General features: G+C 37.5%; 1 protein-coding gene across 3 annotated transcripts in view; it reads left to right on the top strand.

The window, feature by feature from the left end:
• The first annotated feature begins 1,169 nt into the window (after positions 1-1,169).
• The window catches only part of ypel1 (yippee-like 1), a 45,911-nt gene continuing 35,047 nt past the window's right edge, over positions 1,170-12,033 (top strand). The window contains exon 1 of one of the 3 annotated variants that reach the window (XM_042489043.2): positions 1,170-1,706. The gene's annotated coding sequence lies outside the window, so the exon portion shown is untranslated. Of the gene's footprint in view, positions 1,707-2,714; positions 3,007-4,774; positions 5,429-12,033 lie in introns of those variants that run through there. The other 2 variants (XM_088076360.1, XM_042489042.2) reach the window with 2 other exon arrangements.

Genomic DNA, 12,033 nt, shown 5'->3' with positions numbered 1-12,033 from the left:
TTGTTTACTTGCTCCTCTTAACCACGTGCTTGCAATGCGGTGACGCATGCGCGCTGTGGGGTTCTTTTGGCACACGTCTGTGTCGGGGCCGCGCACAGCCCAAAACAACCTATAGACACGCGAGCGCGCCCGTCCAGAGTCTGGCCTCGGGATGATTGGCTGTGCCGCTCAAGCCCCGCCTCTCCTTGCAGCTGATTGGTCGGCCGGAGATTCTTCTTTTCGCTGATTGGACGCTATTTGTAGAACCGGCTGTGTAGCTAGGCTGCTGCTGCCTTCAGGTACCTCTCTGAAGATCAAATTTAAGAGTTTTTAAAGATGAGGACGTGTTTTCAGTTGTTTTGTTTGTGAGCAGCAGCTAAAAGGCGACCCCTTTTTCATTTTTTGGAGGCTGTTGAAGCTATGTGTAAAGTCAAAGCTGAGTAGTGAGAGCAAAAAGAAAAAACGGATGATTTTTTGGTTTATAACCCATTTTAGCAGTTGGTGACAGGGCATGCTTGATTTCTGCCTTTACACCAGGGAATGAAAATAAAAATCAGCATAAATAGTTTTGTGACAAAGTTATCAAACTAATATAAAAGCCTATAATACATGTGTAAGTGTATATAATCCCCAAAACTGGATAAACAAATAAGAAAGAGGCTATTACTGTTGTTATTATTACTATTTTAATATTATTTATTTATTTTTATTATTTTTTGTGGACACATTCCCCTTAATTTTTGTATACCTTTCGAATAATCCTCCCCTCTACTTAAAAATAATTTTATGATTATTTTCTTGTCACCTTTTTCTCATTTTTTGCAACTCTTTTCTAGTTGATCATTGCCTTTTTTCTGATGTTTAACGTTTCAAAGGGTTAATAAAACATCCCAAATGTCAGCGTTTATTGATATATTCCGAATTGTTTGGCTTTTTGTTGTTACTGATTATCGCCATTAATGTATTCATGTGATGTATGGGTTAAATATGTGGCTTTAAACCAAATTTCCTTGCTGGAGAAGTTGTTCAGACATGTTCCACGTTGTTTTTCGTGCGCGCTCAGTTCTCAACTCTCCTATTTCCTGCAGCACATGAAGGCAACACCGACAGATATAATAAAAAAAACGGTTTTTCTGCACTTTTTTATTCATGTTTACGACCCAAACCAGCTCACACAACTCATCCAGATAAAAATAAAACCACTTTAAAGTGTTAAACTGCGCATCCGGTGTGGTGGATGTAGTTGTGCATTATTCAGAGCGCGCTGCGCATCACGGAGCTAATTAGGATTTCAGTATAAATAAGGCCGCAGACGGGACAGCTCGGCCTGTCCTGCTGCTGGTGTCGGAGAGCTAAAGGTACATAGAGGTTAAAACCCTCCAAAGAGCCGCGAGCCGCTCCACCATGCACGCACTCTGACCCGCATCACGGATGGGACTCCACTCAGACCGGACCTACGGAGATATCCCGCACGTTTCACGGTTTCACGCGCAAAGTGTTTGGCTCAGTGAAGATCCGCCGAGGAGACTGATGTTTTTGGAGACTTTTTTTCTTTAATGGCCCGAGCTAGACAGGCTGCTGCTACCTTTATGGGACGGTGAAGGCGTCTCTGTTTTTCTTTTTATGTTTTATTCCAACATCCAGACTCCTGCAGCTCCAGCGGAGGAAGAGATTTCTTCACCGGGTTGTTTTGGTTTCCGAGGGGGGGAAGGCGAAGTGTTTTTGGGGTGAGTGCAGCGCCAGTGACCTGCTGGAGGACACGCGTGTGTTTGTCACAATAATCGCTGAAATTCTTGCCGTATATGACACTTCTAATGTGCGTATACGTGCCGTGAGTTCACAGCTGTTATGGTATTTGTTTGTTTCCTGTTGCACCAAGAGATTTATAGTTTTTATGGTTTTATATCTTAGCACTGGGCTCCCTGTGTTTTGAGGTGCAAGCAGAGCCACTAAACTATGTTATGCATGAAAAACGCTTTAATAATCCAGTGAAAATCTTATATTATTTGCATAACACTATAATATTCCTGCAGAAAGTTAACCCCTTGAAACCTGGATCAACATCAGTTTTTGTGCTGCCTTCAGACTCCTTTTAAAAGCTTTTTGACCCTTTGAACACTGTGGTTTGATTTCTTTTAAAAACATGGAAGTGGGTGCAGTACGATTTGCAACTCGCAAAGTAAAGGTGACAAGAAAAATGTCCAGAAAATAATAATAATAATAATAATGATGATAATTTTTTTTTTTAATAATTTATTTTATGGTTATTTTAAGGTAATTTTCTTGTAACTTTTTTTTTTCTTTTAACTAATCTTTAGCTAAGTTTTGGTCCATATCTTGATAAACTGATGGTGCCTTCTCCCCATGTTTTTGAAAATAAAAGGAAATTTCTCATGTTTCAAAGGGTTAAAGTGCGATTTTAATGTAGTGGTTTATTATATTAATTTTAATTCGCTGCTCCTCTAGGATGGCAGTTTGGTTTTATAGGCTTATGATTACTCGTTAACATGAATTATAAGGTTACAACGTCTCCTCTCACATTTTGCAATTTGATCCTCGAGTAACATTCAAGAGCAGGAGACGTGCAGCTCCTCAGCTGACACTTTCTCCGCCGCTGCTCGCCTTCATTATCATCATCATCATCATCATCATCATCATCTGTGCGCCTCTTTTTGGCCGCAGATCTCGGTCAGTTTTTTGGGGGGGCTTATGGTGCCACGTGAACAGGCGACGAAAACACCGTGAAAGGATGGATTTCATAACGCTCGCGCGCGCACAGCCTGCACCTCTTGAGCGCGTCTCTGCAGCGTGTTTACGTGCGCTCATATATACGGTGAAGCAACACATCTGAGGGCATTGCAACATGACGTGGGCTCGCACCGCGTTGTGAATATTTATTTTTCAATGAAATGAAGTTAGAAAAAAAAAAAAAAAACAGTCCATGAGTTGTTGTTGTCTTAATGCTCACGCGCGTACTCGACGTCAGGACAGCAAGGGTAGGACGAGGGCAGGCTTTTTGTTTGGGAGGTAGGAACCAGATTGCTGTTTATTTTCAGGCTTTTTAAACAATAATATAATTATTTAATGTCATCATTCATGGCATTATGTTTCAGATGTGGATCTGTTCAGTGTCAGGGTGATGCAGCACTGACACATAAACAGTGCAGCAGGAGGAGGAGGAGGAGGAGGAGGTGAAGGAGGAGGAGGTGGTGGTGGTGTGGGCGATCAGGCTGCTGTTTTGTGTTTTTAATCTTAAAAATAAGAATTTCAGCTCATGTCTCAAAGCCTAAAGCAACATTCGAGAAATCTATTGATCTGTTCCTAAAATTAACTAACAGGAGAAGGCCTGTTTGGCTCAGAGAGCTGTGTTGTTGGTTGTTTTATTTTTTATTTATTTTATTTTTTTTATGAATAACCATCCTATAATAACCCAGTGTTTATATGGTGCTCAGTTATGACTTGTCTTGACCTTTTCATGTTTCTAATATCAGATTGCCTGTTTTGTTGTGTATGACATCCTTATAAAACATACCAGGGTCCCTTTTCTTAAATGATTTTAACCCAAAATGACACCTAATTAGTCCACACATTGATCAATATGGAAATATTTATCATGCAAATTGTAATTTGAGTTAAAAAAAAATGTGCCAAAAACCTGCAGAAACAAAATGTGACTTCGCCTTTGATCAGTACAAAGAGCTGCAGGTGGAAAACTGAGCATGACAAACAAAAGTAATTAGTTTTTCATGTCAGAGGAAGAAGAGGATTCAGATTCATATTCTCATCTTGTATTTATTTACACATCCGGGTATCGGCGCGCTCCCTCCTCATCTCAGCGGCGCATTCACGCCGCATGGGAAATAAGCATTTCAGCAATAACAAAACAAGAGCTCCGATCTGACTGAAAACAAAATATGTCACACAGAAACATTAAATTTGATGTTTTGCAGGAACGATGATATGTTTTGAGCTCCCCAAATATCTTGACCTCCTCTTAAAAGTGAGTTTCAGCAGCTAAAGTCAACAACCTGAAAGCTGAAGAGAAATGTGGAGGAGAAGCTAAAAATGCCCTTTATTTATAGAAAGCATACAAAAGTTACTCTGTTGCTGTGTTACACGAAGCAAAAATACAAATATAAACCTACTCAACAAGCAAATAGATCCTGTAGTAAAAGAAAATGTGGATATTTACACTAAAAATAACTTTAAATTTACATAAGGTTGAATTTATTGATTCTATGTGTGGAAACTAAAGTCTACAACAGCAAAAGGAAGTTGACAAACAGACCCTCAGTGTAGATAAGAAACCTTAAAAACAAGAATACAGTGTATTTGCATCATGAGCATATACAAGAGAAATTCTCAAAAACAAATGGCACTGTATAGTTATGATATATATTATACATAAATAGTAACTTAAAAGTGTATTAACTTTAAAATAATTTCAAATAAAGTTTAAGGTTTAATGTACATTTATCATTTTACAACACAGGGTGGACAATGAAATAAACACATAAAATAATAAATGAACGCCAAATAAAAAGAGTAAATAATAATAATAATAATAATAATAATAATGATATTTATACAGCACTTTTCAAAAACAAGTTTACAGAATTTTGAGAATAAAGAAGTAATGTTACAAGGATAAAGATGTAATATTACCGGGATAAAGTCATTAATTAATGAGAAAAAAGTCTCAAAATTACAAGATTGGATCAGGTCTTAATCTTTAACGTTATTTCTAATAAAATTACGAGTTTAATCTCATAATACTTGGGCTTGTTTTTTTCCTCTTAAGTGTACAGTTTTAATATCGTAAATTACGACTTTTTTATCTAGTAAATTTACATTTTTCCCCCTCATAATATTATGACTTTATCCTCGATTTCATGACTGAATTCTTTTAATACTATGACTTAATTCTACAGAAAAATAACATTTTATTTTTAGCATAGCCCTAAAGTAAGTTACAAAGTTCAATAAAAAGGCCTGAATAAGCTCAGTTCAGCTAAAAATGGAGAAAAAAAGGGAAAAGAGACAATAAAACAATTAAACATTTTTATTTCCCCCTACTCTCAACCTGGTTTCCATCTTTCCCACGGGAGCCTGAAGGCAGCGCAGACACCCATTGGTCAGTCTCGGCTGCCAATCACAGCCTCATCTCCCTCCCACGTGGTGACGTTTCCGCACCAAAGTAACCAGGCCAGTCCATTACGCACACAAAAGACACAACAAAAGCCCGTGTTGGGAAAAATGAGATCCGTCAGCACCCAAAGGACACAACAATAAGTTCCCATCTGGCAGCATCACACATGGACCAGAGGCTGGGACGACGACAATCTTTAATTTAACTTAAAAAACCCCAAACAAACCTGGAAAAACATCTTTCTTTCTCCAGCAAGCAGTTTTCCACCAAGCTGCGTTTTGCTCAGATCCGATCCAGGTGGTGAGTACAGCAAGCAGGGCAATGTTTACCTCAGAAAACCTGGTTCTGGTGTCGTGCTGGATCCACAGACTGCATCGGGCTCGGAAAAACAAACCATTAAAAACAACAAAAAAATACAGCCAGCGACACTGTTGCGCTCGAGCTGGCGTCGTTGCTCTTTGTTGGGGATAAACACATTTCAGGAGAGGAGGAGGGGGCTGCAAAAGCATGTCATGACAAGATGAACTTATTTTGGGTATAAAAATGATGTTTGGGACCGCGTGGTGTGTGAAATGTGTTGTTTCGTGGCTTAGATTCAGCGGTGAGTGGAGCGAGTCTTTTGTCTGGACACTTCTTCCTGTTCGTGGTTACCAGAGACGCACACTGTGCTGCCTCTTTGTTTTCACTTTGCTCACTTTGAATTATCAGCTGTTCCTGCTGGGTTACCTGTAGACTCAGCTCGCAGCTCCATTTTTCCCCTCTAAATTTGTGTTTTCCCTCCAAATTAGTCGTTTGAATAAAAAAATCGACCTGTTACCATGCAACGAGGAAGAATGAAACAAAGGAAGCATGTTGTCTAGTGCCAGGAGGTTATTTTGCAGGATTTAAGATATCTTTAAGAGTGTTTTTAAGCGTTTATAGTGGACGAAATACACAGAAAATGCTATAAAAGGTCATAAATAGTGAACACGATTAAGACCATGTGCTGTCAAGTGCTCTGAAGTGAGCAACTTGGCTTCACAGGGGACCAAAACAAACAAAGAAACAGCTCTGCAGATGTTTACTTATTCTCAACTCCATTTTTTCTTACACTTTCATTAGTTTATCCTCCTAAATGGTTGTTTAAATAAAAATGTTTGACCTGTTACCGTGCGAGGAGGAAGCCTGAAACAAAGGAAGCACATAGTCTAGCGTCAGGAGGTTATTTTGCAGGATTCAAGGCATGTTTTTAAGTATTTTTTAGCTTTTACAGTGGAAGAAATATACTGAAAAGGCTAAAGAAGACCACAAAAAGTGAACACAGATAAGACCATGTGCTGTCAAAAGCTCTAAAGTGAGCATTTGGCTTCACATAAGACCAAAACAAAGAAACAGCTCCACAGATGTTCACTAATCCATAACTCACTTTACTCACAGCTTCATTTTTCTTCAATTTCCTTCAGTTTATCCTCAAAAACAGTGTAATTTATATTAAAAACTTGACCTGTTACCCAGTGACGAGGAAGCCTGAAACAAAGGAAGTGCAAAGTCTAGTGCCAGGAGGTTATTTTGCAGGATTCAAAACAACATTTTCAGTAGTGAGCTTTTAGAATGAACAAAATATACAGAAATTACTCAAATAAGATCACAACAAGTGAACACAAATAAGATCATGTGCTGTCAGGCGCTCTGGAGGTAGCAGTTTGCTTCACATTGGACCAAAACAAAGAAACAGCTCCACAGATGTTTACTAGTCCTTAACTCACAGCTCCTTTTCTTACATTTTCCTTTGTTTTTCTTCCAAAATAGTCATTTTAACCAAAAATTTGACTTGTCACAATGTTACAAGGAAGCCTGAAACAAAGGAAGCACAAAGTCTAGTAGCAGGGGGTTATTTTGCAGAATTTGAGGCATATTGTAAAGTGTTTGTTAGCTTTTATGTGGGAGAAATACACAAAAAAATGCTTAATATGACCTTAAAAAGTGAATAGGAATAAGAGCATGTGCTGTCAAAAGTGAGCAATTTTCTTCACAGGGGACCAAAACAAAGAAACAGCTCCACAGATGTTTATTTTCCCCTACCTCTCAGCTTCTTTATTTCTTCCATTTTCTTTTGTTTTTCCTCCTAAATAGTCGATTAAATAAAAAACAGATTGACATGTTACAGTGCGTTGAGGAAACCTGAAACAAAGCAAGCACAAATTCGAGTGCCGGGAGGTTATTTTTCAGGATTCAAGACATGTTTTTAAATGTTTTTTTAGCTTTGACAGTTGAAGAAATATACAGAAATGACTCAAATAAGATCACAAAAGTGAACATTAATAAGATTATGTGCTGTCAGATGCTCTGAAGTGAGCAACTTTACTTTACAGGGAACCAAAACAAAGAGGGAAACACCACTTAACTCACAGCTCATTTTTCTTACATTTTCTTTTGTTTATCCTCCAAAATAATCCTTGAAATAAACAATAAGACCTGTTACCATTTGATGATGAAGCCTGAAGGAAAGCAAGCACAAATTGTAGTGCCAGGAGGTTATTTTGCAGAATTCGAGGTGAATTTTTATGAGTTTTTCAGCTTTTTTAAAGAATTATACAGAAAATGCTCAAATAAGAACATGTGCTGTCAAATGCTCTGAAGTGAGGATCTTTGCTTCACAGGGGACCAAAACAAAGAAAAACAGCTCTGCAGATGTTAACCTTATTTGGCATTTATGAAAAAAGTAGTGTGTGTACACTAGTGTGTGTGGAGCCTAAATGCAAATAACCGCATGCCTTTGTCTCTGTGTGTGTGTGTGTGTGTGTGTGTGTGTGTGTGTGTGTGTGTGTGTGTGTGTGTGTGTGATGCACTGCACAAAGCTGATATAATCAATCATGATGGTGATGATGCTAAAGTGTGACACATTCAAAGCTCTTGCTTGTGTGTGTGTGTGTGTGTGTGTGTGTGTGTGTGTTTACCTTGCCTGTGCACGTGCAGCCGGGGTTAAACTGGGCTAATTCAGAAAGGGGATTTTGTCCTTTTCATGCGGGGATTATGCCTCAGTCACCTGTGCAGATTATACAGTATATGTATGTAAATATGGCTCCAGTGGGGGTCACGGGGTTACAGGCAGTTCTCACCTTTGTGCACCTTCCCAGTCGTGTGAATGTGTGTGTTTGCAGAGCTGCCATGCTTCGTGTCAGGTCACGGTTGCTTCCTGTTGAGTTGCGGAAGCTCCTTTGTTTCCTCGTCTGGCTGACGGCTTCTGTCTCGGCGCTGCTGCTCTTCCTGTTGCGGCACATTGAGCTCAACTGGAAACTTCTGGAGCTCGTTGTCATTGTGTTTTCACTCGCAGGGATGTGGCAGAGTCATTGTTGTTGGTGTTTTTTTTAACAAGGTGAAACCTTTGTTACGCTTTTGGTGGTCAGAGTGACTGTTGAGCCTGTGGGCTGCAAGAGACAATGTTTTTTTTAAGACAAAGAGTTTTTTTTTCTTAAAATCAACACTCTGATATCTTCTGCAATATCAGTCCTTTGTTATAATTACAAATACTCTTTCAAAAAGTTGCAAACAGTACCACATTTTGAGGTACTTTACTCAAGTATTCCCATTTTATGCTACTTTATACAGCGACTCCACTATATTTTATTTGTTTATGCAGCACTTCACAGTTCAGACACGAGCATAAACTCTTCAGGACTGCAGTGACACTAAGTCAGACAATAGCAATACAAATGAAAATGAAATACCCAAAAGTCATATTAAAATAAGACAACAACATTAAAACCATATATCATGTTGTGCCTGCGTTGATAAAAAGTTGTTGTTTTTTTTAAAAGATAAGTTTTGAGAAGTGATTTGGCACCAATTCTGCAATTTTCAAATCCTCAAGCAGGACGTTCCAGATCGGAGAGGTCATGACTTCAAAAAGTTGGGTCACCTTTAGTTTTGAGTTGAACCTGAAGTGTCAGCGACCTGCAAGACGTAGCTCAAATAAACATGTACTGATAAAGGAAAAAATGAAAAAGAAGATAGAAAGGAACTACAAGAGACACAAAACAACCAAAAAGATGCTAAATATACCTCAGAGAGACACAGACGAGCCAAAAGAGAGGCAAAATAACCCAAAAAAAGACAGAATGACCATTAACAGATGGAACAAGACACAAAAGGAGGACAAAGAGATGCAAAGGAGGACAAATAGATGCAAAACTACTACAAAGAGACTCAAAATGATCAAAAAACATGCAAATTAACTAAAAAGAGCCAGACAACAGCTACAAAGAGACAAAAAAAACTAAAAAAAGACAGAGACTCAGAGAAAAAAAAAACTCATAATAAAATAAAATGACCAAAAAGCCACTGAATATGCCTCAAAGAGAGAGAAAATGACCTCAAAGAGATGCAAAACAACCACATGGAAATACAACTGACTACAAAGACACACAAGACGACTTCAGAGATACAAAACAACCACAAAAAATAAAACCTCAAAGAAGCATAACAACTACAATGTAGTATTGCTACTTTTACTTAAGTAAAATATCTGAACATGTCTGTTTCCACAGAAAGTAATAAAATAGTAATAAATTTAAAAAAAGCATAAAATCAGTATTAACATACAGATATATTTTTTCTTCTTTTTTGATTCTTTTCATCTCGCTGTCACCTCATCTATAGTTGGGAGTAAGTACACCGAGTTACACAGAAAAAAAGTGTTTCCAAATATATTTCTGTGGTAAATATGAGAAGTGAAAGCCTCTGTGGTTGAGCAGATAAATGTCACCACACAGTTTTATTTTAATCAACAACAAAACGCGTTATAATCCTGTCTTTGCTGTTTGGCTGACGGCCGATCCATGACGGCAATACGGCCATTCAGGTACTCACAACCTTCACTCAAGTAAAAGTACTCATGCTGCAATGTATGCTTGACTAAATTAAAACAATTTGTGCTTCATAAACTTAGTTTTTATTAGTTGCAACTTAATATTTACAACCACTAACTGCAAAAGGTTTAACTGTTGTGTTGCGGGGCTAACTGATAACGCTAACGTTAGCATGCTAATTCACGAAAGAGATAATACCTGAAACTTGATAAAACTTGATAAAACTTCATAAAGGCTGTTTAATAATGAAGTAAATGTTGTAGATATTTTATCACATTTCACGGCGATTAATAACAAGCCTCTAATTACTAAACATTATGTCAGTTACATTTTGTTGAATGAGTAAATGGCTAACGTCAGTTGGGTTAGCGTGAATTGGATATTCAAACGCGGCCTTTTCTCGCTAACTTTGAAACATATTTATCTGTTTGTGTAGACATAAATCAAACAAATAATAGGTACTTTTACAAAATATATATCTTTAGCGCCTTTAAAACTAGTTTTTGGAGGTTATGCTATGGTGTGATGCTACATTTGATAAGGCTAGGTGTTTCTGATTTATGTGTCACTGGAAGCTAAGACATTTTTTAGCCTATGTTTTACTGATTTAGTAAAAAGTAGTTTAAAAATAGTTAACTTAGGCCAAGAACTTTCAAACTTTGTAACGGTCAAAATTATACTGAATTCAGAAGCTAACTAAAGTAAAAGTACACTTTAAAAAAAACGTATTATTATGTATGAAAAGTAGTCATTATGCAGCCTGAAAGGCCCCCGTCAGTGTCATATTATTATATATTATATTGATCACTGCTGCATAAGTAGCATTTTAATGTTGCAGATGATTAAGAATGAGGATGTCAGTTTTGGTTGATTGTTTTTTTTCGATAGGGTGTCACTCATTAACAGGTAACTGAGAAAAAATAGATGTGAAATACAAATTGACCCTTTGTGAGCTTTAGTGCTGCATTTCAAAGATCTTTCTATTTAGAGGTGTTTTTTTTTAAATGTTTTGTGAAGTAAATGCACTGATTTTTATTTTATTTTATGTTGGCTATTCAATAACATAGTCAATAATGCTAAAGGGGGTTTACAGCTAAAAATTGAGCTGTTTACCGACCACGGCATCATAAGCTGCAATCGCCGAATTTGATGTGGTTCACTCTCATGGCTCTCATCCATCTGGTTTCCATCCAAATAACGCAGCTCTTTTGTAGCAAAGAATGCTCTAATATTAAAACTAGACAGACACAGTTTGCAAATTGGCCACCAGCTGAGGAGTAAAGTTTAACATTTCACAGCCAAAGAGGAAAATATTTTTCTACGGGGTCAGTGGAAACTTCATGAGGTCATAATATGTCTGCTTGTGTGTTTAATGCATGTTCAGTTACCCCCTAATGGCCAAAAAATCCATTCCTGTAATGATATCAATAAAGCAGTTTAATTTCACGCTTAAGTTTTAAACATTTTACTTTTTACATCACATTAAATCAACTTCATTTCCACGGTTCCTTCTGAGCAAGAGTGCAACACAAAGTGCTTCACATTGAAAATAATTTAAAAAAAAAGATCAATAAACAAGAAACAACACAGCGGTAGCAAACACAAAAAAACAGTAAGAGGCTGATTCTATGAACAGACCTGTGTAACCTCAAACCTCAGCGTCCACTTAAAGACACCAAACAGCCATCATCTCGATGTTTACAGGAATAACCTTTTAGTGCCTGCACGCTCTAAACCACGGACACAAACAAAACGATTAATAATGATAATTTAATGGACAAGATTATTAAAAAGGGCCATAAAATGCAGCACGGGGGCAGCAGTGTCTAAAGAGGAGGGAAAAAAGGATCATTTAAACAGAAATATGTTGAATAAAAACAAAATAGGTGTGTTTTGCTGTGTGAATGCTTAACTTTTAAAGTTTTTTTCTTCCTTTTTTTTTTTTGAATAAGGCATGTCTTGAAAGGGAAAACAGTTTGAGTTTTCTGGTTAAATAAGATTAAATGTGCATATTTTTGGTATCGTGTAAGCATGAATCACATTTAATCAGCTGGAATC

Source organism: Plectropomus leopardus, chromosome 4, assembly GCF_026936395.1.
Source record: "Plectropomus leopardus strain MGB_pleo_1.0 chromosome 4, ASM2693639v1, whole genome shotgun sequence".
Classification (NCBI taxonomy): domain Eukaryota; kingdom Metazoa; phylum Chordata; class Actinopteri; order Perciformes; family Serranidae; genus Plectropomus; species Plectropomus leopardus.
The sequence above is the reverse complement of the archived record's forward strand: the minus strand, read 5'-3'. Positions and strand labels throughout refer to the sequence as shown.